This window comes from Arvicanthis niloticus, chromosome 5 (assembly GCF_011762505.2).
Source record: "Arvicanthis niloticus isolate mArvNil1 chromosome 5, mArvNil1.pat.X, whole genome shotgun sequence".
NCBI lineage: Eukaryota > Metazoa > Chordata > Mammalia > Rodentia > Muridae > Arvicanthis > Arvicanthis niloticus.
This window is the reverse complement of record NC_047662.1, coordinates 50,136,666-50,150,682: the sequence shown is the minus strand read 5'-3', so window position 1 is coordinate 50,150,682 and position 14,017 is coordinate 50,136,666. Positions and strand designations below refer to the sequence as shown.

At 43.4% G+C, this 14,017-nt stretch overlaps 1 protein-coding gene and 1 non-coding gene across 3 annotated transcripts in view; both read right to left on the bottom strand.

Moving 5' to 3' along the window:
* The window catches only part of Jak1 (Janus kinase 1), a 111,394-nt gene that overhangs the window by 78,636 nt on the left and 18,741 nt on the right, over positions 1-14,017 (bottom strand). The window lies entirely within an intron of this gene.
* LOC117709704 (small nucleolar RNA SNORA48) lies at positions 9,774-9,916 on the bottom strand. Its single transcript, XR_004606946.1, has one exon. It is a non-coding gene; the product is annotated as a small nucleolar RNA SNORA48 (small nucleolar RNA).

Here is a 14,017-nt window from a genome sequence, read left to right as displayed (position 1 = left end):
CCTCAGCCTCTCATAGTTGTCTATTCCCGCCGCTGTTAGGGAGAGGTAAGGTGTTACCTGGAAACAATCTGAATCTGATAATGAAATAAAGGGCTAAAATCGGGCACTTCTGTTACTCCCAGAAATGTACCCTAAGAACACACAAAACATAGAGACCGGGCTGCCTGAATATTAATCGCATGTTGTTCACAATGGGGGTAAAAACGCCCTGTAAACATAGGCCCTGACAAATGACTCAGTAGTTAGGAGCACATGCTACTCTTGCTGAGGACCTGAGTTCACTTCCCAGCTCCACATCAGGTGATTCACAACTGCCTGTAACTCAGCTTCTGGGGATGTGACTCTTGATATCTCTCTCTCTCTCTCTCTCTCTCTCTCTCTCTCTCTCTCTCTCTCCTTTTCCTTCTCCCCTTCTCCCTTTCTCTCCCTCTCCTTCCCACCTCAATCCTATTAGTCTGTTTCCTCCCCCCTCCTACCCTAAAAAGGAAGGAAGGAAGGCAGGAAGAAGGCAGGAAGAAGGCAGGAAGGCAGGAAGGCAGGAAGGCAGGCAGGAAGGCAAGCTAAAAGCAATTTAAAATACTTTCTAAATGGGCAATACACTTACAATATGCAATATAACCACATTGTGGACCCACTGATATATTTTTTTTTTTTGGTTGTTGTTGTTTTGGAAAGTTTTTTGTTTGTTTGTTTTGTTGGTTGGTTGGTTTTGGCTTTTCGAGGCAGGGTTTCTCTGTGAAGCCTTGGCTGTCCTACAACTAGACCAGGTTGTCCTACTGTAGACCAGGTTGGCCGCAAACTCACCTGCCTCTGCCTCCCAAGTGTGACAGATTCTTTACATCTTATCTACTGCTTACACTAACACTACTCTGAGGTAAACACCATCACATCACTTTATAATAATAAAATCAAGACTCATAAACAATTTAATCCAAGGCTATTTACACAGCTAAGTAAGTTCAGCTTTACTCACTCATTTTGCAACTAACATAAGCTAATTAAGCTGGACATGCCGCTACAACAGGCAGCTTGGTTGCTAAGCTTTCTTCCAGCATTTATTCTGAAGGCTTGCAGAAGACGCAAAGACAGTACAAGCTGTTCAGCTATTTCCAATATTAATTAATGCTCCTTTGATTTTTAAATGCACACAATGGTGAAATCATCTATCCATCATCAAACAATCCCCAAGGCATCTCTGATGACCACTGATTACTCTGCTCTCCCACTGTAACATCCCGAGGGTAAAGCAAAGGAAATAAGAGAAAATGTCCACCTTAGTCAGGGTTACTATGATGAAACACCATGATCAAAAGCAACTTGGGGAGGAAAAGGTTTATTTCACTCCATTCCATATAACACAAAGCAATGAGGTGAGGGCAGGAACTCAAGCACATAGGAACCAAGAGACAGGAGATGATACAGAGGCCATGGAGGGGTGCTGCTTACTGGCTTGCCCCCATGGCTTGTTCAGCTTGCTTGTTATAGAACTCAGAATCACCAACTCACAATGTGTTGGGAATTGATCACTAAGAAATGCCCAACAGCTGGATCTTATGGAGGCATTTTCTCAATTGAGGTTCCCTCCTTTCAGATAACCCCAACTTGTGTGAGGTTGACATAAAACTAGCTAGCACATCTACTATGAGCTCAAAGTTCTTTATCCAGCTAAAAGTCATAAGCCATTGCTGATACAGCCTGCAGCCATAGAAAAATATACAGATTGTGTGTGTGTGCGTACACTGCCACATGTGCAAGACGGTAAGGACAAAATATATAATTAAAACTACACTGTTAGCCATGCCAAATATTTTACACATTTACCCAGTGACACATATAGTGGCTACCACTGTTACTTCAATCCTACAAATAAGCAAACCCAGATACAAAGAAGCCAAGCTTCTTAAAATTCCCACAGCTAAGAAAATGCACCCCCTTTCCTGATGTAGCAGAACACAGAGCTCCGTTCCTCAGTGTGGCTTTGAACTCCTAGATTCTTAGATTCCAGGAAGCTATCTAGAGCAACAGCAGTTACCATCAAGGTATCAGATATGAATAATCTACAGCTCAAGAAAATCATTCCTGAACACAGCAGTTCTCAGCCCTGAGCAGTCTTTGCATTAACAGGACGCATTGTTCTCTGGGTAGGGCTCCAGGGAAGTGAGGAGACTTCTGAGAAAGTGCACACTGCAGTAGACACCACATCTCTACCTAGGGCCTTCCCCTACCCTCAGCCTCCCTCAATGGTATGGGCAGTATGATGGTGCTAGCTCTCCACAGGAGCTTGAACAAAGGCCTGCAGGATCAACTCTAGCACAGAGGACCTTCATGTCACTGATGCCCTCACAGGATGGAGTTGGCATAAAACAGGAATAGTGTATTCTGGTACTGCAAAATGGAATCTATTTCCTTCCTTGGGGATGCTGCTGGAAGCTAAGCATGGTAGGTAGGATATGCCTATAATCAGGAGGCTGGAACAAGAGGGTCATTAGTTCAAGGCCAGCTAGACCACATGGCAAATTCCAGTCTACTGAGGAATAACACAGTTCTCATATTAATGCTATGAATGAAAGTTGACTTTGAAGTCATAGCGCACAGATTTGGATTACTCCAAATTACATGTTCCAACAAGGTAATGACTTCATTAAGTTTATGTAGTAACAAAACAAAGTCATAAAGACAACAAAGTTATAAATAAATACATTGGTGCACACACCAAGAAGGCTGATTGTATCCAAGAGGGAAAGCTGTGCTATAGGCCTCAGATACTATCTGATGGCGTTTTTAACTTTTGGTTGGTAGAAGCTTGTGGTCTGTTAATATATCCCAAAAGGTTTCACATGGTAAGTCACAAGGATGTTGGGTCAGATATAACACAGAGGTGAGCAATGAATGCTGACCACGGAGGCTAAAGACAAACTGTAGGCTCTGGACCTGTAACATCCCAACTGTTCCATAATCATTAATGCTATAAACAGTGCAATCAATTCAGGAATTTGAACCCAGAGTCTAATCTGGACTACATAAAGACTCTGGGGAGAAAGAGAGAGATAGAGAGAGACAGACAGAGAGAAAGAATATCCCACACTTCTCTAGAGATTGTCTGAATGTAGTATAAATATATATACTCTAAAGAATTATAAATACAGGAGCCCTTTGGAATTAGGACACTCGTAGAATGTGACCTAAACACCATACTGACCAAAACCCAGGAATGGCTACAGGGAATGGAGGGGCTGGGGGGCATCCTAGAAAGTAGAAAACACATGGAGAAGACTAGGGGATCAAAAGCAGCCCCTGATCCTGATCACCAGCTCTGAAGAGGTTACCGGATCCTCAGAGACCCCTCCCAAATCTCCTCCAGCTTGGGGACTTCAAAACTTGCTTGACAGCACAATAAATGGCACAATGTGTGAGGCTGCTTAAAGTGCCACTGCTTTTTGAGGAGGGAAGCAAGGGCACACCAGGGAGCCACAGAGAACAGCCAAGCAGCAAAGCCCAGAGTGTGTTCACACTGGGAACATCTGGCAGGCCTCCTGCAAACAGTGGCTGTGGTGACTCATCATAATGAGGCCACTGGAACAGCAAGGAAAAACCACTAGCAGGGAAGGCTGGCATTTTCATTTCAAAACAAGATGGGATGGAGCTCAGGTCAAGGATGTATCTATCAAGGATCATAGCCTTAACTGACTGATACCCAGGCTCTGTTCTTTTGAGTATTCTCAGAAAATATTCCCAGATACTGGAACGAAGAATCCTGGTTCATCCTCCAACTGTCTTATGTCAAATACCTCACCTTCCCAGTGTAGTCTCCAAACTTAACCATAAAACATGGACACTCCACAGGAAAGTGGCAAATATCTTTATGTCACCACCACCCTACTTAATGCTGAAGCTGTATCCTATTTGCTTTCTTTCCTCAAAATGATTTAGACTGTCATGTCACCAGACGAGTGAAGACTCACTAGTACAAACCCCAGAGCTCCCAGTACTATAGTAGCTGGCAGGAGTTTCGTGATCCATTTATAATAGCGACTTAATCCTAGGCGTGGGTTATACTGTCCACCCCATCCTCCATCGGATGGCAAATGAGAAGATGCACCTGACATCTTTCATCCTGGCTCACAAACAAAATGAACTGGTTTCCAATCTCCTGCTCCCCATGACCAAAACCAAACAACAGACTGGGAGACTGCTGAAAAGACTTATTATAGGTCATTTCTAACCTTTTCTTCTCTGCCTATCAGAGGATGGAAGTAGGAAGAGAAGCTGGAACCCATTCTAAGTCAAGTCCTCAACAGACCGTCTTTCCCTCCAACTCAGCTGAGTGGCAGGCAGACTATCCAGCATTTCCTGATCTGACAATACCTGAGGTATCTTTGAGGCTAAGGTTAGGAAGTTGGGGATAGAGTAAAAGTGATGTTTAAATAAACCTAACAGGACCCTGAGGGACAACCTTAGCATAGTCCTTCATGTGTCTGGATATTAGAATACCTGGCTCAGAAACAAGTGACCCAAGCCTCTCAGCCTGTCTGTTCACCAAGCCCCTACCAGGCCTGGTCTTTATAAGTATCTAAAGAGGACTCAAAAAGCAAGAGGCTGATGAGAGACATCTAAACAAGATTTCCTCATAAAGTGATTCAGTTCCCTTCTTCCCATCCTGGACATGACAGGATTCAACCACATAGAGGACAGAATGAGAGAGAAAACAGCAACTTTCCTTTTCCAAGGCAAGGACACCCATTTTTACTAGCCAGCTCAATAAGTCACTATCTCTGCTCTTAACTACACATTTCCAAAAATTACAGGAGCATGTATACTATGCTGGATATTTAAGATAAAAAAATAGGGTCTGGAAGGTATCTCAGGAGATAGCACTTGCTCTGCAAACATAAGAATATAACTTTGAATCCCTAGAACACATGTTAAAAACAAACATACAAAAAGACATGGCTATGCATGTAAGTAAAACACTAGGAGACAGAGACAGGCAGAACCAAAGAGCTTACCAGCCAGCTAGGCCAGCCTAACTGAAAGGGTTCTGTCAAAGATCCCATCGTAAAGGACTAAGACTAAGAGCAACGGAGGAAGATGCCCAGTATCCTGGCGTCCCCGTGGGCATAAACATAAATACTTAAAAATTTTTTATGTAGATTCATATTTCCATCCAGTCAAATGAGTTACCTTATGTCACTGTCAGGACCCCCAAGACTTCTCAAAAGTGTAACTAGACAAAGAACCTAACAGAAAGGCAGGGAACATCACAGCTTGATGACTAGACCATGGGTAAGAAGCAGCTCTGTGATCTTTGAAAAGGAGAAAGCCAGGTATAGTGGTACACTTGTAATCCCAGCACTTGGGAGGGATTTAAGTTCAAGGTCAGCCTGAACTATACCGTGAGTGGTTCAGGGACAGCCTGGGTTACAGGGTCTCAAAAGAAAATAAGTATTTAAATGAATGAGTAAATGAGTGAATGGAGAAATGCCAATAGGACCATTAAGATATTAAGTTATTTAATCACTTAACACATGTGAGTGCTCCATCTCCTATGTAAATGAAGGAGAGCCAGTTTCCTTGGAAAATGCTACTCTACCTTTTAAGAATTCTTAATGTGACAATGCTAAATTGTATGAAACTGCTGATACTTTTATGAAGGAAAAATGGAAGTTTCACGAGGATCAACCTAATTAGTATGAACAACCACGTAAAGCAGCACATTCTAAATTGAAACCCTAGAAAGGCTCATACCATCCACACTGCAGAAAGAGAAGGACTGGTATGATTCTGGGGCTGATACTCCCATCGCAGGCTTAACTTGGGGCCTTATGAAGCCTGAATGACCTTGGCTATTTTGGGAAGCTGATCAAATTCGATGTTGGTTCCTGGCCACCACCTGTTACTCTGACACCACAAAGCCTACATCCCACAAGGTGCTCACAGGCATTCAGAGGACAAACCATACTATGAGGAAATGCCACAAGAATCTCCCAGTGGCATCTCTGGATTCTAGGAAATCCCTTCTACAGATGCCACATCACAGTCTACCATCTGAGTTTTAGCCATTATTGCATTTATGCATGCAGCCTTTCAGAAACTAGTTCCAAAGGATGATTCAGACACCACCTTGAGTATCTTATGTTGTTTTTTATAAACCTAAAGTCCTTAAAACTTCAGAGATTTTTGCTTATGTTCAAGTCTAATTCTAGAACAGACTTTCTCTATACCTTAGCAACTTTCTGCCAACCAAAAATTATTATCGCAAAGGAGTTTTTAATCTTTCACTTGTACATGTGTATGATGTGCTCCTATATACACACTTATTTGTGTGAATGTGGGTACACATGTGTCATGGTGCACATGCAGAACTCAGAGGCATCCTCAGATGTTCAACCCTTCACTTTCCACCTTGTTTCAGACAGGCTTGTTTTAGAGTTTATAGTTTAATTCTTCTTGGTTTTAGGGGTTTCGGTTCATCCCCTACCTATTACATATACCAGGCTAGTAGACTACAAGCTTCCAGGGATACTCCTGTCTTCACAGCCTAGCTCCCCACATGCTCCCATGCCCGCCATTATGCAGACTTGGGCTCTCAAATGTGCAATGAGCACTTTATCTAGAGCCATTGCCCCAGCCCAAAACAAAGTTTCCTTTGTGATTCTCTCTTGGGAAGCCTGCACTCATCGAAGGCATGTACTGATGTCCTTCTTGAACATGTCACCCTCCATCACTTAATGCCAGTGATTAATTCTACAATAAAAGATTGTCTTAATAAACTCCAACTCTGCTTTTAAAAAGATAAAATGTATGTTACAGGCATTAGTAGAATATCATTAGAACAGTAATTAAATCCCAAATCACTCATGGAACCATCCCCAGATTCAAGGGAAAAAAACAATATCCCGAAAAATGCTCTTTGTTATGTTATTTCAGTATTGGGTCAGATCCTTCAGGCTGAAGCAAAGTGAACCCTTGGTATTCTCTGGATGGGGTAGTCCATCTGCTGGTCACTTCAGTGTACACTAAATTATTTTCCTTGATAAAAAACACAAAGTATAACTTTGTGTGTATAGATCTGTTAAGTCAGTTTCATTACATCTCCCAACTCACAGTCTTCTGCATCAGCATCCCAAGTTTGACTACAGGCACACGCTACCACGCCCAGTCTGCAAAATCTGTTATATTCAAAAAGAATGCTGTCTCAGGGCTGAGAAACAGTGGGGTTTTTTTATGTTCATTAGATATATGAAAATACAAGAAATGACTCATGTCAAGAACGACTTCAGTGGACTCTGAGATGCATATTTGATTATCTTTAATCCATTAGGAATAAAGCTGATTGGTTGGGGTTTGCTGGGGCTGTTCCTATTTGATCTTACTCTTCCTGTTCCTCTGACACCAGATCTATTTATCTCCTTTATTTCCCATTTCCAGAACCACCCATAAAGCTCAAAACCTCTTCAGATCTAAATGATACCAGTGAAAAAAACTTTCTAACACAAAACTGCATATTTGTAAGTTTTTCAACTAAAAGTTGAATTCATTGCCAAAAAGTACATTTAAATTTCTTGTAAAACCTGGGAAGCAAATGTTTCCTGAAGTCTCTCTTCTCACGACTATATGTCCATACAGGATGTGACATGGAAAGATAACAGTATCAGTCCTAGGATAGGCTTCCTAGAATCCCCAGAACACAACTGTAGGCCTCTGCTCACACAATCTTTTTTTAACTTTTATTATTTGTGAGTTTCACATCGCGCTCCCCAGTCCCACTCATCTCCCTGTCCCCTTATATCTACCCTGTACCACTGCAGACTCCCACCCAAAATAAAACACATGTGCGCGCGCACACACACACACACACACACACACACACACCAGCTTACGAAACACCTCACTGTGGGAGCTGTAGTATCTCACGGTATATCCCACGTATATCCCTCTGTCCACACACCTTCACTTGCAGACGTTCATTGGTATGAGTCATTGGTATGGTTTGAGATCTTTGGCTTCTGTGACACCATCAACATTTGATCTTTATCAGGACTCCTGGTTATCCTGTTGTTGCCCTGTGTCGTGGAGATCCTGCAGCTTTGGAGCAGTAGTACTGGCCCTTTCACACATCCCAACCATTTGTAAACGATATAGATGTTTGGGTGAGCCAATTAGAAGCTGTAGATCTGGGTCTGGGTGGTAGCTGAGCAGGTCACTGCACCAGGGTGAGCTCTCCAGCACTGTTCCAGCTAAGACATCCAGTGCCCACACCACCCTTCCATAGCCAGCTCCATTGTGCTGCCCAGACAAGGTGGGGGGGGGGGGGCATTCTCTCAAGTGCTACAGACTGTGAGGGTCTGGGCCAGCTCTCCTGCTCTCACACCCTCTAGGCTGGCTCACCCATACATTCACCATCAGAGCCAGCTCCATTGTGTTGCCTAGGCAAAGCTATGTGCAGTGCCAGCTCTCTTGAGTGCTATAGCTAGTGAGAGGGCAGGGATAGTTCTACCAATCTCATGACCCCAGCGCCACCTCTCCTGGCTACTACACCTGACAAGAAGGAGGGGAGAGGGCATCACCCCTGTACCCACACAACCTCATGCCAGACATGGTGGAGCCAGCTCTCCCACACTCTCACCCTTGGGGGCAGCTTACCTGTACCCACCTCTACCAGGGGCCAGCTCTATTGTGCTGCCCAGAAGAGGTGCAGGGCCCATTCTCCTGAGTGCTGCAGCCAGCAAAGGACAGAGTCAGCTCACCTGCTCTCAAGACCCCAGAGTCAGATCTCCTGATTGCCACAGGTGGTGGCAGGGGGACATCACCCCTGCACTCCCACCAACTCACAGCAGATATGTGGCACTGCAGGGCCGGCTCTTCCTCACCCTCATCTTCAGGTTGGCTCACCTGTGCCCCTGACAGGGCCAGCACTAGTGTGCTGCTGAGGAGCATTACAGGGCCCTCTCTCCTGAGTGTGCAGCTGGGTAAGGGCTACAGGGTTGCAGGTCTAGCTCTCCTAAGCTCATGACCCTATAGGCAGCTTTCCTGACTGCCTGAGGTGAGGGAGTGGGGAATAGTCATCTCTGTACCAATGTCACCCCATGGCAGATGAGTGGTGGGATCAGCACTTACACATATACACACACCACCACCAGGGCCAACTCCACTGTGCTTCTGGGGTGAGGCACAGAGACACTTCTGAGTGCTACAGTCAATGAGAGGTAGGGCCAGCTCTCCAAAATGCTACATCCAGAGACAGGCAGGGCAAATTATGAACAGCCCCTGAATATCCACGCGATTCCTAGAAGCTGCCCCAACCAGGGACATCCCCAAATTCTCTAGTACTAATATGAACCATGGACATTGATATTGACCCCTGGCACTGTATAACCATGACCTCGACGTGACCCTCAGCAGCAGCTCAGGCTGGGACTTCACCATGGCCTCAGGTGAAAGGGCTGGCCACTTACAACAGGCTCCTCTTCTCTACCCTCGAGTCTCCAGATCCATCTCTCTTCACAATGCTCAAGCTGCTCCACTTCCTCTCCAATCTGACCCCCCACATACTCAGATGTCATGGTAGCTCCCACTGTAGGCTGGCCACATGGTGGAGACCCCTGGGTGACATCCTTCATCTGTCTACAGCAACCTGTGCTGCTGTGGGTAGATCTGTAGGTGGCATGGTGGTCCATAGGTCTCTGTCTGTCTTCCTCTTCCTGCATTGTGCTGCCTGGATTGGATTGGATTGAACTGGACTGGACTCGACTAGACTGGACTGGATTGGATTTTTATGAGTCCTAGACATAAGACAGCTTTGGCCATCAAGCTAGGTATCAAGCTAGTCTGAACAAAGGACTGCCGTCTGCTCTGCCCTTGACTGATAAAAGAATACCTCCACCACCATGTTATCTTTTTGCCCATTACCAGGGAACACTTTCTTAATGTTATAATTAATTTAGTGTTAAACAGATTGTTCAACTGGAAATCTATCTGCCATCCTTTTTCTAGAAATTCTACTGGCTCATGAGTTTGGAAAATTATTACCTGAAAGTTGATAATATACTTTACCCTAAAGACATCTAGTACCCATGGCACACTATTTGAGCTGCAGTCAGCCCACCAGCCAGGTGGTTTGTGAATAAAAGCATAAACATACAGAATGAGTGCACAGCTGGGAAGAGTAACATGCAGCAAGAAGAAAGGCATCCCAGCTCCACTCTTCTGTCCAAGTTTCCTGGAGCATTGCTGTCTGCAGAAGTCTATCATCACAAGTTTGATGCTAGCAGGTAGTATGTTTGCATGTTTTCATGTCAGACAAGAATTACTCATTGACAAAATGAACGAAGTGCTTAATTTCTCCAAACATTTAATTCCCTTTTCTTCAAATGGAGATCATCCAATGCAAAGAAGTTCACAGACTAAACTAAGCCTAACAGGATCTGGGCACAAAGTAGATGTTGTTATTTACAAGGTCATGGTCATAAGTATAATTCCTATACAGGGCTTTAAATGAATCCACAGAAACCACAGGGTTCTAAATTGTACTCTAAATCCAGCTAGCACTATAGCTTTGACATACATGTGTCACAGATCAATAAAAGTTGAACCTAAAGAAAGAATGAGGCAGTGCTCCCCCAAACAAGGTGACTCAATAACACTCCTTTAAATAAAGGCTGGCATGCAAGCACACAATTTGGAGCACAGAATACGTATTCACCAAGGAAAGGCTTCAGAGACTACACATACACAGTCACAAGTGTCCCATGTCACCATCAGTTCTTCTCTCTAGGGCTATACAAGCCTGAGAGTCCTCAGGGATGGGTCCCACACACAGTAGTGTACTGGCAGCCCTGAGAAAACATGAGATAAACAGAAAAATTACAGAAAGCACAGAATTCTAGGCTACAGCTTTTCAGGGTGGAATAAATATTCTGCACATATGTGTGCATGTATATGTGTGGATGCATGTGTGTATATTGTCAGCCACATATGCACTTGAGTATGAGAGCAGGAACATATGCATGTGAATAGAGAACTCATCCAATTCTGGAGAGAATTTCTATTATATAAGTAGTTTTTCAGTCTCAACTTCCTGAAAAATAAAGTGCAGCGTGGAGGGATTTCCTGCTTCCTACTCAGCAGTCATGGGTGGTCTTCCTGTTGTGGCTATGCTGTGTCCCCATGAGCAGAGAGCTCAGCATCACCATGTTCATAACTGAACCTGAAGGATAAAACATGAGCTGCAAGGAAAAGCAAATACACTCTAACTTTCTCAACATTTTTAAAATATGATTATTATAAGAACAAATTCTCGATATCCAGAAAACTTAAGGGCTTAAGGGAGCCAAGAATTTGCTGTAACTTGTATCTACATCTGAAAATAATGTATCTCTTACATCCAGGGAAACATTTTAGACAGGCAACGCCACAGCACCCCTAGAAACCCTTTCCTCTCACGCACATTAAACAATCACAAGTGAAAAGTCAAAATAGTGATGTTTTATCTTGACCAGCCAAATATTTTAGGAATATGTGAACACGGTGAATATTTCCAAGGTTGCCCTGACCTCAGTTTAAAAAAAAAAAAAAATGAGATGAGAAAGAAAAAAAGTATATAGTGGTACAATTCTTGGCTGGCCTGGAGCTCCTTGTGGAGAAGAAGTTGGCCTCAAACTCAGAGATCCACCTGTCTCGGCCCCCCAAACACTGGGGTTGAAGGCATTTGCCACTACCCAGGCTGGCCTTGAACTCTCTATACAGCAAAAAATAGCTAGAACTTTTGATCTTCCCGCCTTTATCTCTTAAATTCTGGGATTCTATAAATGAGCCACTATGCCCATGAAGTCTTCATGTATGCTAGGCAAGCTTTCAACTAACTAAGCTACATCCCTCGTCCTGGAAGAGCAATTACTTCTTAGCAGTAAAGCCTAAGAACTCTTAAGGAAACTGGCATAGCTCTTATACCTACTGTACAAGGAAACGCTGCTCTTAGACATAACTTCTAAGAGCTGGGCAGGGAGGAAAGCAATGGTTCTATACATTTCTGCCTCTAAAGGTCCTCTGGAATTTAACAAGAGCCCAGCTTGGCAGTGATCATGGGAACCCTCCTAACGTACTTCAGGAGGGGCATGCGTCTGCTGAAGAGCATTTCTATGACACTCAGGGTAAAAGCTAAAGAAGGCATTTGGTGCCGAACACTGAGATTTAACAGAGCTGTTGTCTTGGGATTACCACCCAAATGTACCCATTAGCAGCTACACTGAGAAAGAATTATACTCATACTAAAACAAATCAAAACATGCTGGAGAGATGGTTCAGTGGTTAAAAATGCTGGCTGCTCTTGCAGAGAAAGGACCTTGGTTCAGCTCTCAGCACCTACATGGTAACTTACAATCATCCTTAACTCTAGATCCAGAGAATCCAACACCCTTTCCACCTTTGGGCACCAGGTACAGGCAAAACATTCATACACATAAGATAAATCTAAAGAAAACACACACATACACACATGCGTGCACACACATACAACTAACCAAATACAGGAGGAAACCTTAAAGGGAGATTTACCACCCACAAAGGAAGATGCACTGGAGCTGAGCAAGTGACCACACAGGGATCCTCTTCTCCCCTGGAAGGCCTTTACTGACTGCCTGCCAACAGGCTGGGTTGTGCATGTTATCTCATTTAGCATTTCAATTAGACCCAGCAAGTATAACCAGCCCCACTTCTACAAATAAGCAAGTGGTGACTGGCAAGACATTACAGTAACTTGTCCCAAGTCCTGTAGACTTGAACAAGACTGAAACTCTCACTCTCACCTGCTGAAACTTTCTGGAGTAAATATTAAAGACTCAATAAAAATTAAAAGCTTCTAAATCAGTCAGGCACTTGGAACCCCACTTCCTTCCAATGTTTTTTTGTTTTCTAGTCTTTGACAATTCACACTTAATAAATAATGCAAATGTTCTGTTTTCTATGTTTTCCTCCTTCAGAACACCAAAAACATTAGAGGAACTATTGGAGGAGGGGATGGGGGTACATACACACACACATATCAGACACTGCTTTAAACACAGGTCTCACAACAAATTTAGAAGGTGGATTCTCCTGTTTCCCCCCATTTTGCAGGTGAGTAAATTGAAACAAGTAAAAGATCTTACTCCCCATAGTTTTTAAAGGCCCAAGCTATTTCCCATCTCACAAGCCTCTGCACTTGACACTGCTAGTCAGAAACACAAGATCAAACTTCATGCAGAGCAATGAGTGATTCATAATCATACAGGTTTCATTTTGTCTTCCAAATGCTATTACCCAACTGATTGCCAAAGAGAGTAGAAAATGAAAAAAAGACTGAAAATCCCTGATTTCAGGTTTGCACAACAAGCTATACTAGAGAAATCACAAAAGGAAGGCAGAAGGGCAGATAGGAGGCTGGGATGTGGTTCAGGGGTAGAATGTTCACAGGAGGCTACAGGTTCCAATCTCAGCACAATCAATCAATAGAAATAAATAAATAAAGCAACTAAGAGCCAATGAATGAGGTAAAAGTAGAAAGCAGCGCCTCAGGCTGCCTTCTAACCTTCATATATTAGCGTGTGTTAATTAAAAAGATGGTTCCATAGCCATACAAACTTGATAACGGCTGAGTCAATAAGCTTCCTCTCTACAGGACCTCTCAAGCTGTGAACACATCAGTACACATTCTGGATTGTAAGAGGATAAATGGAGACACGTCATAGCAATCGCCACTCTTGCAACCCTGAAACACTTTACTCACAGAGTATCTTGAGAGGAAACATACTCATGAACAGACAGGATGATTAGGAACTGCAAATCAAAATCTGGTGACCAGTATCCATGGCAGGACAAGGCAAAACACACCCAAGGAGCATCATTGTGTGTTCAAGATAAAGAACGGTTTTGAAGATTAAAGATGAACACAGTTTTGGATTTGTCTAAATTAGAGTTGTCTAAAAGACTGTCAATTCACAAAACAGTTGAAAAAGGGTCTTATATATTTGTACTCATGTTC